This window comes from Nerophis lumbriciformis, linkage group LG07 (assembly GCF_033978685.3).
Source record: "Nerophis lumbriciformis linkage group LG07, RoL_Nlum_v2.1, whole genome shotgun sequence".
NCBI lineage: Eukaryota > Metazoa > Chordata > Actinopteri > Syngnathiformes > Syngnathidae > Nerophis > Nerophis lumbriciformis.
Window position 1 is genome coordinate 36,531,941 of NC_084554.2, and position 13,060 is coordinate 36,545,000.

Consider the following 13,060-nt stretch of genomic DNA (forward strand, 5'->3'; position numbering starts at 1 on the left):
AGTGGAAGAAGTGTCAAAATATGGAGCTAACTGTTTTAATGACATTCAGACTTTACTTAAATCAACAACGGAGCAGCATCTTTTCATCCGTGGCTCACTAGTGCAACAACGCCGTCCAACCGGATCTCTGTAATCACTAAAGTTCCGTGGGTGAATTATGTAAACCCTCTACACCGGTTGTTTTTAGCGCTTCCATATCGAGAAATAAGTTAGAACTTTACGCTACTTTATATTAGAAATGGCAACAGCAGAAGGTGAATGTCCCATAACAACAATATAGTGGAAAAAAAAGAAGCTTATCGACTACGGTATCAGTAGACTACAGTGGCGGACCTGCGCAAATTTTAAAAACTTATGCAGATCTCAAATACACATCAGCAGGTACGAGAAGGTAAGAAAAGTTGGTTTTGCATAATATTATGAAACAAAACGGCAGATATGTCTGCTAATGGGTGCCATTTTGCGGTACTTATACACACACAATATTAATACTTGTATCTCTGACTACGGTTGCCGTAATGGGCCGACAATCCATCAAGGGGTGCGGCTTCAAAGTCGTACTAAAACATTTTGACAGATTTTTGAGTGCCGTGTGTAATGTTTTTTATTTTCAATGGAACATTTAAAGTCTTGGTGTTGTTTACTGGCGTCATATTGCAGTCTACACGTATCACTTATGTGTGACTACCATCTCCTGGTCACACTTATCATTACATCATGTACCAAATAAAATTGCTTCGAGGTCGGTAAGCACAACCACAATTATGCCGTACATTAGGTGCACCGGGTTATAAGGCGCACTGTCGATTTTTGAGAAAATGAAATGATTTTAAGTGCGCCTTATAGTCCGAAAACAAAGGTAATGTCTAACCATTTTTGCTCAAGAATACATGACAGCAATACCTCAATTTACAAGCTTAGTTGGTTCTGTGACAAAACTCTCAACCTAAAACTTGATTCTCAAATCAACGTCTCATGTTGAAAGGAATTGGAATCAATATAATTGGTGCAAAACAACTGTTTAGCGTAGTGTCGCAGGCAATCTGAGTCATTCAAAGCTCATTTTGATGCATATTTTTATCAATGTTGAGTGAAAATAGCAGCATGTTTACGTTCAAACATACAATAAGTCCTCTTGTGTTTAAAGTCAGCAAAGCAAGTGTTATTTACTATATTGAAAATGACAGCCTACAATTGTGATGTCATCAGATGAGTACAAGTCTCTATTTGAGCTGCGTACACGCATACGCTGAGCCAGCGTTTGCAAAAGTCTGCATTTTTAAGGACAAAAGTATGTGTTTGCGTGTGGACAAGAAGCTAAAATGCAGAGATAAGTATATACTTTTGTTAGGTATCTGTGTTTGTGTGACCTAAAATGCTCTACAACCTTTATAAGTGAACTTCATTTAACCTCTGAACTTTTGAATGCACGTGTTCAATGTTTTGCTGACATTAGTGGTAGTGCCCAGACTAAAAATTATTATCATTCTCTACTTCGTTCTGAGAACATCTAATGTAATTTCCGGACCATAAACTGCTACTCTTTTCCCAAGCTTTGAACTCTCGCTGAGGCTAATTTATAGATTTTATCTGAGTTCACAAGCTTTGCATGCGGCTAATAAATTTAGGCTGGGCTCACACTGCAATTCACACTTCCAATGTAGTTGTTAACATTCCCAAAAAATCCAATGTCCAATGTAAACGTAAACTGACCCGCATGCAGACATGACGTCACACGTGCTGCAGCGTTAACGGAAGTAATCATGGCTCAAACTCTAGTAGATTTTGTGCAATTAAAGTCAACATTTTCTGAACTGAATATTGCGCGTGGAAGATTGAGGAGGAAAGGGCAAGCATTTTGGCTCTCGCATTTTGGCTCTTGCAGTTTGTGGAACATTTGCTTCAATGTCTGCTCCAAAGAGCGTGTGGAGGAGCAGTTGGAGAGGGGAATGGTGGAACATTGACGTGAGTTCGTAAATTATATTTTTTTCCGCCTGTTTTCTGCTCATTTGTCAACTACTTATTTTTCAACCGTCTCTTAAAATGAAAGAGCGATTTGGTTAATTTTCACCACGAAGGGGTGCAAAATGTCATTTTAAAGTCTTTTTTAACCAAACACCTTTGTTATGAGAGTAGCGTATGTGTGTATGTGGCCCTTTAACAGGTGACAGCATGTGAGGTGAGTGACGTCAGTGAGTGTGTGGGCGAGAGAAGAGAGGGAGCGGTAGCGTGAGTGCGGGCGGGGACTAATTTGTTTTGTGTTGGATTGGCTGTGGTCAAGCAATCAATAAACCAAGGTTTGCAACTAATCGCCGTACTCAGCATTCACCCTAAAGTCGTCCGCTGTGGAGACCCACTGCCGGGTAAAGTGAAGGGTGTTGCCCCGAGCATACATCGGCCCTGGAGAAGTGTCTCCCCTGCACTCTCCGACTACGGTCTGAGAGCCGGAAGCAGGAAAGGTGCAACACCTTCTTTATGAAGCATGTTGTGTCTTATTTGGTTTTTAATGGCTGACAGTAGGAGGTCACATATTTAACTGCCAGCATTCCCCAAACTGTTGTTATAATTCCGTATTATCATTTTATATGTATTTAAAACGTTAAATTATTTACCTATAAAAACAATTCAGCTTGGGATCAATATCCATCCATTTTCAACCGCTTGTACCTATCCCAGCTGCACACGGGTGGAAGGCAGTGTACACCCTGGAAAAATTGTCACCTAATCGCAGGGCCAACACAGATAGACAGACTAATTAATAATTATAGGAGGATGTAAACGATGCTTAATTTTTACTGCATGCTTTGATTGGGAAAAAGTAGCGCCATCTGGTGGAGGAATATACAAATCAAAACAGAAAGCAAAATTCAATCTTTCAATAAAGGGTTGTATATGATAAATAAAGTGGCATTTATGATGAGACACGTTTTTTTGTCGCTTTGCCATTTTAGGCTAATTTATTTTAGAATGTTTTCAATAGGTATCCTTTTGATTCATTCAACACAGCCAAGGCGGCTTAAAATGAAAACAAACAAAAGGAACTAAAACCGTCAAGCCGTTTACTGGTATGGGTCTATTTTAGACAACAGCCATACAGAAGTTACCAAAGACCATGCATTCAATACAGCTGCTTTCTTATTTTTTGGGATGGAATATATGTGTTCAATATTTATGAGCGTGCCTTGTTTTCCCAGCATATGGCGCCCCACCGGGGAGCCTCATCCCGTATGCTCCGGTGCCGAGGAGCGCTGACAGTTTAACGTTGTCGGGCTCGTGTGGGTGATTGAACAACATCCAATCGCCCACGCAGCAAAGCAGCCGTGACCCTGGCATTGTTGGAATAGTTCACGTTTGAAGTGTATGATGTCACGGCCTGAAATATATGACTTATTACTGGCGTGTAAGTGGAGTAACAACTTGTATTTGTCCATTAGAGAGGAGATTTATGGCTCTTTGAAGGGAGACCGATCCGGAGGAGCTGTTTCTGTGGTAATCTGAAATTTCCTTGCTCAGTTCTGTTGTTGTCTGCACACCATGTTCACTCTCTCTCTCGTCCACAGTATGGAGTGCAGCTGGCGCAAGGCAGCAGCACACACCTGACGTAGATTAGAAGCAGCCTATTTAACCTGGCTGCTGACGGCCTGTGAGCGCCGGAACTTTGTCACTGCTTGCAAACCTGTTGATATTGCCAGAGAACTCACTAGTTCATCGTGTACCATTCATCTAAGGTTTGCCTGTATTTTTCCTAGCCTTGTCTAGTGTCTTTAGTTTGTACTTTGTCCTTATATTAACTTCTTTCATGAAGTATGTTTTCCTAGCCTTGTCTAGCGTTTTTTGTTTGTACTTTTGTCCTTATATTAACTTCTTTCATGAAGTATTTTTCCTAGCCTTGTCTAGCGCTTTTAGTTTGGTGTGTTATCTACCATCACCTTTGTTTTGTTACTTTGTGCTTCCTCCTAAATAAAAGGAAGAACAATTGTACACAACACGTCTCTGCATCCTTGGGATCCACTCCACCAAATCCTAACAGAAAAGTTCCGGCCATACTATGGAACCCGCAGAGACAGATGCCTGGAAAAGAGCATTGCAAGGCCAGGCTCAACGAATCAACCAGCAGGGGGACCAGCTAGACCACCTGAGCCGAGGTCTACAGGGACTGTCGGAGCGTCAAGACACCATGTTGGAGCGAGTCAATATGCTGCTAGCCACCGTCGTACCCACCTCGACCACCGTGCCCGACCAGGCATCCACCCAACCTACACAACCCGCCAGTACCAGCAACATGTGGCTATCCCGACCCGAACGTTTTTCCGGAGAAAAGGAAGATGTAAGACAATTCCTGACGCAGTGTGAACTACATTTTGAACTAAACGCTTCCGCTTTCACCTCTGAGCGGGCTAAGGTAGCGTTTGTCATCTCCCACCTGTCAGGCCGTGCTGGCACCTGGGCGACTGCAGAATGGAACCGTCAGACCGCCTCCAGCTCCACGTATGCAAACTTTTCCAAATCCTTGAGGCAGATCTTCCAACGACGACTCCCAGGTAGAGAGGCAGCTAGATCCCTTTTCCGGCTGCAACAGGGTTCACGACGGGTCGCAGATTACGCGATCGAGTTCCGCACCATGGCCGCCGACTGTGACTGGGGTCCCGCGGCGCTGTTGGACGCCTTCTACCTGGGTCTCGCGGACGAGATCCGTCACATGATGATCCCGCTGTCACTTCCGACGAATCTGGATGATCTCATCGAGCTGGCGGTGCAGATCGATTTCCGCCTATTGGAAGAGAGGAGGGATCGACGAGGGAGACAAGCCCCACCTAGCAGCCAATCAGCGCCTGCTAGACCTGCCATCTGCATGACGGAGCATCTCGTTCCTGAAGACACCTCTCCTTCGTGGCAGATAGATGAGCCGATGCAACTGGGAGGTCGCCGACTCACCACCGCCGAGAGGGAACGCCGCTTTCGCCTCAAACTCTGCCTATACTGTGGGGCCGCTGATCATCTCATCTCCCACTGTAAGGAACTACCGCGCCCCGCCGCACGGCCACGAGTGCGCCCTCACTCGCCAGAGGACACGTCCACCAGAGGTCGCCGTTCTCCTTCGTTGGCCGCAGGCAGAATGCAACTAAAAGGTACTCTTTCTTGGCCTAACCAACAAATAGACATTTGCGCTCTCATTGACTCAGGAGCAGATGATAACTTTTTGGATTTTGAGTTCATGAGACTTCATAAGATTCCTGTTGTAAAACTGTTTGTGCCCAAGAGGGTGTATTCTCTTGATGGGCGCCTATTAGCCAGCATAACCCACCAGACCCTGCCAATCAACCTGCGCTTGTCTGGTAATCATTGTGAGAAAATAATTTTTTTTATTGTGCCATCACGGTCCGCGCCCGTCATTCTGGGGATCACCTGGTTACATAAGCATAACCCGCACATAGACTGGCCTCGTTCGGCCATTATTAATTGGAGTGTGACCTGCCACACACATTGTCTTCGTTCCGCAGCAGGATCTCACACACCGCCACCTACCGCCGTTATAGAGAACATAGACTTGACAAACGTGCCCACAAACTACCATGACTTAAGAGCGGTGTTTAGCAAGGATAGAGCACTCTCACTTCCCCCCCACCGACCCTACGATTGTGGTATCGATTTGCTAGCCGGAGCGGCTTTACCATCGACCCGTTTGTACAAGGTGTCTAACACCGAACTCAAAGCACTAGAAGAATACATAAACACATCAATAGCTGCGGGCCTCATTCGCCCTTCGACCGCACCGGTAGCCGCCGGATTTTTTTTCGTCGAAAAGAAGGACAAGTCCCTACGGCCTTGTATAGACTACCGTGCTCTTAATCAGATTACTGTCAAGAATAAGTATCCTCTTCCACTCCTTGATTCTGCTTTTACTCCCTTACAGTCCGCAAAGTTTTTTACTAAACTCGATCTACGTAACGCGTACCATCTAGTTCGCATCCGAGAGGGGGATGAATGGAAGACCGCATTCAACACTCCTCTCGGACATTTTGAGTATCTTGTCATGCCTTTTGGACTTACTAATGCACCTGGCGTTTTTCAGGGCTTCATTAATGATATTTTTCGGGACATGACAGGTCGGTTTCTCTTCGTTTACCTGGACGATATATTAATTTATTCATCGACATTTGACGAACATGTACAGCAGGTTCGGTTGGTCCTTCAACGATTGCTCGAAAATAAACTGTTCGTGAAGGCGGAGAAATGCGAGTTTCACTCTTCCTCCATTCCCTTTTTAGGATTTATCATTGAGGAGGGTAGACTCAGACCAGACCTCGCTAAAGTCAAAGCAGTAGTAGACTGGCCCACTCCGGTGTCCAAGAAGCACCTTCAGAGATTCTTGGGCTTCTCTAATTTTTATCGGCGATTTATTCGCAATTTTAGTCGCGTCGCTGAGCCACTTACAAGGCTAACCTCTACTAAAGTTCCGTTTGAATGGACACCCGAAGCCAATTCCGCGTTCTTGAGGCTGAAGAGATTGTTTACTTCGGCTCCTGTGCTTTGTTACCCTGACCGTTCTCTCCAATTTTTTGTTGAGGTGGACGCTTCTGATTCAGGTGTAGGGGCCGTACTCTCCCAGCAATCTACCACCGACCAGAAGTTGCACCCCTGTGCTTTCTTCTCTCGTCGCCTATCCCCTGCTGAAAAAAATTATGACATTGGCAACAGGGAGCTTCTGGCGGTCATCTTGGCCCTTCAGGAGTGGAGACATTGGCTGGAAGGGGCGGAGCTACCATTCATCATCTTCACGGACCACAAGAACCTGTCCTACTTAAGGACCGCACAGAGACTGAACCCCCGCCAAGCCAGGTGGGCACTTTTTCTGACCCGTTTTAACTTTATTATCACTTTCCGACCTGGTTCTCAGAATGGGAAACCCGATGCCTTTTCCCGTCTCTACTCTTCGTCTCTTGAGGATTCCTCACCTGAACCAATTGTTCCCCATACCCACATCATTGGGGGACTCCAGTGGGACATCGAGCGGCAAGTCTTGGAGGCCCTAAAGTCGGACACATCTCCTCGGGGCTGCCCACCAGGTCGGTTGTTTGTGGTTCCTAGGCTCCGTTCCAGCGTTCTGGATTGGGCACATGGGTCAAAGATCGCTTGCCATCCAGGTACTCGTCGCACCAGTTTTGTCCTCTCCCAGCGTTTTTGGTGGCCATCCATTCTGGCAGATACGAAGGCGTTTGTGGCAGCATGTCGGTCCTGCTCCCGGAACAAGGCATCCCACAAGGCCCCAGCAGGACTGTTACACCCATTACCCATCCCCTCCCGCCCGTGGTCACACATAGCGGTGGACTTTGTCACAGGACTTCCCCCCTCTGAAGGAAATGACACTGTCTTGACCATTGTGGACCGGTTCTCGAAAATGGCCCACTTCGTGGCCCTCCCCAAACTGCCTTCGGCTCTTGAAACAGCCCAACTATTAGTGCTCCACGCTTTCCGGCTGCACGGCATCCCCGCTGATGTGGTATCCGACAGAGGGCCACAGTTTTCCTCGGCTGTCTGGAGGGCATTCTGCAAGTCCCTGGGGGCCTCCCCTAGCCTATCCTCCGGCTACCACCCACAGAGCAATGGACAGACCGAGCGGACCAACCAAGACCTGGAGGCGGCCATCCGGTGCACTTGTCATCGGCAACCCTCAACCTGGTCTGAGAATCTCCCATGGATAGAATACGCTCACAATTCCCTCATTAGCTCCGCCACCAACCTGTCTCCATTTCACGTCGCCTATGGTTTCCAACCCCCTGTTTTTCCTTCTACCCAACCCAATGCCGACGTACCATCCGTAACGGCACACCTGCGTCGGGCTCACCAGGCTTGGCGCAACACCAGGGCGGCGTTAAAAAGAACATCGGCCAGGAACCAACTCTTAGCCAACCGCCATCGCACACCAGCCCCACACTACCAGTTGGGACAGAAGGTCTGGTTGTCGTTCCGGGACCTACCATTGGCCACCGACTCTAGGAAACTGGCTCCCAGGTTCATTGGACCATTCCCCATTATCAAGATCATCAACCGTGTTGCAGTCAAGCTCCGTCTCCCAAAATCTCTCAAATGCCATCCTGTCTTTCACGTGTCTCGCATCAAGCCTGTCGCATCCAGCCCGCTCAGTCCTCCTGAGGTACCGCCTCCTCCACCCAGGCTGGTTGAGGGTCACCCAGCGTTTACAGTAAACACCATCTTGGATGTGAGAAGAAGGGGCAGGGGATTCCAATACCTGGTAGACTGGGAGGGGTACGGCCCGGAGGAGCGGTCATGGATTTCAAGATCGCTTATTATTGACAAAGACTTGATCAAGGATTTTTACATTCGATTTCCAGACAAGCCAGGTAGGCCGCCAGGAGGCGTCCGTTGAAGGGGGGGGTACTGTGGTAATCTGAAATTTCCTTGCTCAGTTCTGTTGTTGTCTGCACACCATGTTCACTCTCTCTCTCGTCCACAGTATGGAGTGCAGCTGGCGCAAGGCAGCAGCACACACCTGACGTAGATTAGAAGCAGCCTATTTAACCTGGCTGCTGACGGCCTGTGAGCGCCGGAACTTTGTCACTGCTTGCAAACCTGTTGATATTGCCAGAGAACTCACTAGTTCATCGTGTACCATTCATCTAAGGTTTGCCTGTATTTTTCCTAGCCTTGTCTAGCGTCTTTAGTTTGTACTTTGTCCTTATATTAACTTCTTTCATGAAGTATGTTTTCCTAGCCTTGTCTAGCGTTTTTTGTTTGTACTTTTGTCCTTATATTAACTTCTTTCATGAAGTATTTTTCCTAGCCTTGTCTAGCGCTTTTAGTTTGGTGTGTTATCTACCATCACCTTTGTTTTGTTACTTTGTGCTTCCTCCTAAATAAAAGGAAGAACAATTGTACACAACACGTCTCTGCATCCTTGGGATCCACTCCACCAAATCCTAACAGTTTCTTTAAAAGCGTTGTTTAAAAGACTGGCTCATTATGATTTTTTTTCCCTTTTTTTCCCAATCACTGGTAGCATTTATAAGATAAGACATTGATTAGAATAATACAATTTTACACCAATATTACTCTATTGGTAGTAATTGGTGACTGACTCAATTACTAGTGCAGTTGCCGGTAAATGCATTATAATTGCATTAAAAAAAAGTCTTCCACATTAATGGCTTGTATTTGTGAAGCAGCTCTCATCGTTCACTTAAAAGAGCCGTTCAAAAGGCTCGATTCGTTCGTGAACATCACATCTCTATTGTCCATCATTAACTCCACCATGAAGATAATATACAATTACAGTATAATTGTTTTCTTTTTTGTCTCTGAACTTGGACGCATCCAGCCAAACGTTATTTTTTGTTAGTAATTTGCTCAAAAAAGTGCAGAAAAACACATTAAATATAAAAAAATAAATAAAATACATCAGTCACCTTCATACTTTGCTATGAGTTAAAGGGACAAGCGGTAGAAAATGGATGGATGGATGGATTTCTTGAATTAAATAACATTTCTCATCTTTACTAAAGTGCTTGCTCTTGCAACTTTCTTTGGCCCCATGGAGGATTATTTTGCACTCGTACTCAATAAAAAAAGTACAGATTTTTGTTTTGGACACATTGGACCAGGGCCCGAGAACCTTTTTGGCTGAGAGAGCCATGAAAGCCAAATATTTTAAAATGTATCTCCGTCAGAGCCATATAATATTTTTTAACACTGAATACAACTAAATGAGTGCATTTTTAATTAAAGGGGAACATTATCACAATTTCAGAAGGGTTAAAACCATTAAAAATCAGTTCCCAGTGGCTTATTTTATTTTTCAAAGTTTTTTTCAAAATTTTACCCATCACGTAATATCCCTAAAAAAAGCTTCAAAGTGCCTGATTTTAACCATCGTTATATACACCCGTCCATTTTCCTGTGACGTCACATAGTGATGCCAACACAAACAAACATGGCGCATAGAACAGCAAGCTATAGCGACATTAGCTCGGATTCAGACTCGGATTTCAGCGGCTTAAGCGATTCAACAGATTACGCATGTATTGAAACGGATGGTTGTAGTGTGGAGGCAGGTAGCGAAAACGAAATTGAAGAAGAAACTGAAGCTATTGAGCCATATCGGTTTGAACCGTATGCAAGCGAAACCGACGAAAACGACACGACAGCCAGCGACACGGGAGAAAGCGAGGACGAATTCGGCGATCGCCTTCTAACCAACGATTGGTATGTGTTTGTTTGGCATTAAAGGAAACTAACAACTATGAACTAGGTTTACAGCATATGAAATACATTTGGCAAAAACATGCACTTTGAGAGTGCGGACAGCCCAATTTTCATCAATTAATATATTCTGTAGACATACCCTCATGTCAGCAGGCCAGGGAAGCTAGGGTCGATATTCTTCTCTTGATCATCTTCGGTGGCATAAGGGACGGTGTGAGCCAAGACATCCAGGGGGTTTAGCTCGCTCGTCTGCGGCAACAAACTGCCGCCATTGCTTGCCGTGCTACCGAGGTCCTTTGTCCGTGAATTGCTCACACACTCCGGCAGATTCAATGGGGGTCTGGCGGCAGATTTCTTTGACTTTATCGTTGGAAATGCATCTGCTTTGAGTGTCGCAGGATATCCACACAGTCTTGCCATCTCTGTCGTAGCATAGCTTTCGGAACAAACGTCCAATTTCTTGCTACTTTCACATCTTTGGGCCACTGGTGCAACTTGAATCCGTCCCTGTTCGTGTTGTTACACCCTCCGACAACACACCGACGAGGCATGATGTCTCCAAGGTACGGAAAACAGTCGAAAAAACGGAAAATAACAGAGCTGATTTGACTCGGTGTTTGTAATGTGTTTGAGAAAATGGCGGATTGCTTCTCGATGTGACGTTACGTTGTGACGTCATCCCTCCGAGAGCGAATAATAGAAAGGCGTTTAATTCCCCAAAATTCACCCATTTAGAGTTCGGAAATCGGTTAAAAAAAAATATGGTCTTTTTTCTGCAACATCAAGGTATATATTGACGCTTACATAGGTCTGGTGATAATGTTCCCCTTTAAGACCGACATTTTTAGAGTATAATAAATATCTTATGCTTTTTAGTAACATTGTTATTCTGAAGCTAACCAATAATAGATCAAATATTTCTTACCATTAATACGACCCTCCTGTACCCCGGCACGGTAGGAAACAGACGGATGGATTAGAATGCATGAAAATGTTTTATATTTTGAAAGTTATTTTTAACACTGTGATTTCCAGCGGAATTATTCATTACTTATCGTGTTAAGCAATGTCAGCTAAGATTTATCTGAGAGCCAGATGCAGTCATCAAAAGAGCCACATCTGGCTCGCAAACCATAGGTTCCCTACCCCTGCATTGGACTATAGTTTATTTTGCACAATGTTTGGCTGTATGATGCCCGAGAGGGTGTACGGACACCCGGGCAAACTTTGCCCACAATTCTCGTCAAAACGAATCATACACAAAGTGAGATTCACAAAAAACCACGGTTGACTGTTGCCACTCAGGTACTGAGTTTTTGGATGTTTAGCATTTATGTTAAGTGTTATTTTAATGAGTAACAAGATACAACTAAAAACAAACATTTTACTGCTGCACTCTTTTGTTTGCCAGTTAATTGTGAAGATGCATGGCTTTCTTCAAACAAGTCTATAGTACGGTAAACACATTTGTAATGACATTGGTGTTCTAAGGTCACTGTGGTTTTTCACTGACAAGGTCTATCTTTGACACTGAAATAACACAATTACCAACATGAGGTGGAGGAAAAATAAGGAGACAATGGGCTCTGCCATTATCGCCATGGCAACATAAGCTAGGCGCTGGTTTGATATTGCACTCTGTGCTCCGGCTCGCTCTTGTTAAGAGGACAGGCGCTCGGGCCTATTGTGTTCCTTGCGAAATGGGAAAGAGGGCTAAAAGCATTGGCTCTGTGTGCGCACAAGCCTCCAGGAGATATCGTCTGGCAGATGAGATGTGGCAAGGCTCTCCGAGTAAACTGGATCCAAACGCTGAAACAACAGCTTAAGGGTATTTTAAAAAGGGGCGGGGGATTTTTAGCTTTGAAAAAATTCACCGGGAGAACATTAGTTTTTGAAGTACCCACGGAGAGAAGAAATCACAAGGATAACGGCGGCTATCAGGTAGAAAGAAAGCAGGATTTTAGTTGATCTCACCGATATTGCTGGAAGAGTGCAATCAAGATTCAAGATCAGAGCCCTAAACTTTTTTGTTACCAAGAACAGCCAAACTGGTAGTGTGGAAGATACAGTGATTTAAACAATGAATGTATGTTGTTTATACAGTAAGAGCTTGATTTACGAAGATCCAAACAAGTGCTAAACAGCTTGTGCAAACTATAAATTATAAAACTATCAAATTGCTTGGCCTGCATAGGTTGTGCAGGTCATCTTATTTCAACAAGGATTTTATGTGTACTACGCAACTGTCACCATGGAAACACTAATTTCCCTCAACCTTCATGTTGTTATGCTTCGACCTGGCCTTTTGCTATGTTTTAAACTTGCAGCAGGCAACTATAATTATGTACCACTTTCTCTCTACATTTGAGAAGAAATCAACGAAACCCACTTTTTAGCCACTTGGCACTAACTGCGAGCGTGTGCTGGAATGATTCAGTTGTGAGAAAATGCATTTTGCAACAAGGTGTTTTTGTATAGGAGATATGAAGAAAACAAACACCTATACAAAAAAACCTGTTGGACACCGTTTCTGCTGTCTCCAAATCAATGCTTAAATAATTTAAGTCTGAGACATGGAATTGCTGCACAGATGACCTGTTTAATATTATTGTATATTATATCTATCTGGATATATGTCGATTGTGGACAAGAGCGTGGAAGATTCCATATATTTATTTGATGCCATATTGCAGTCATCGCCTCTTCTGACTGCAGCACATCCATTTGTGTGCCAGTTTGCATGCACATTTCAAAGGTGCTAAATATAGATGCAAAACAGTAGATGTGCTCAAAATAATTGATTCACATCTGAATCGCGATGATTATGATTATTATGATG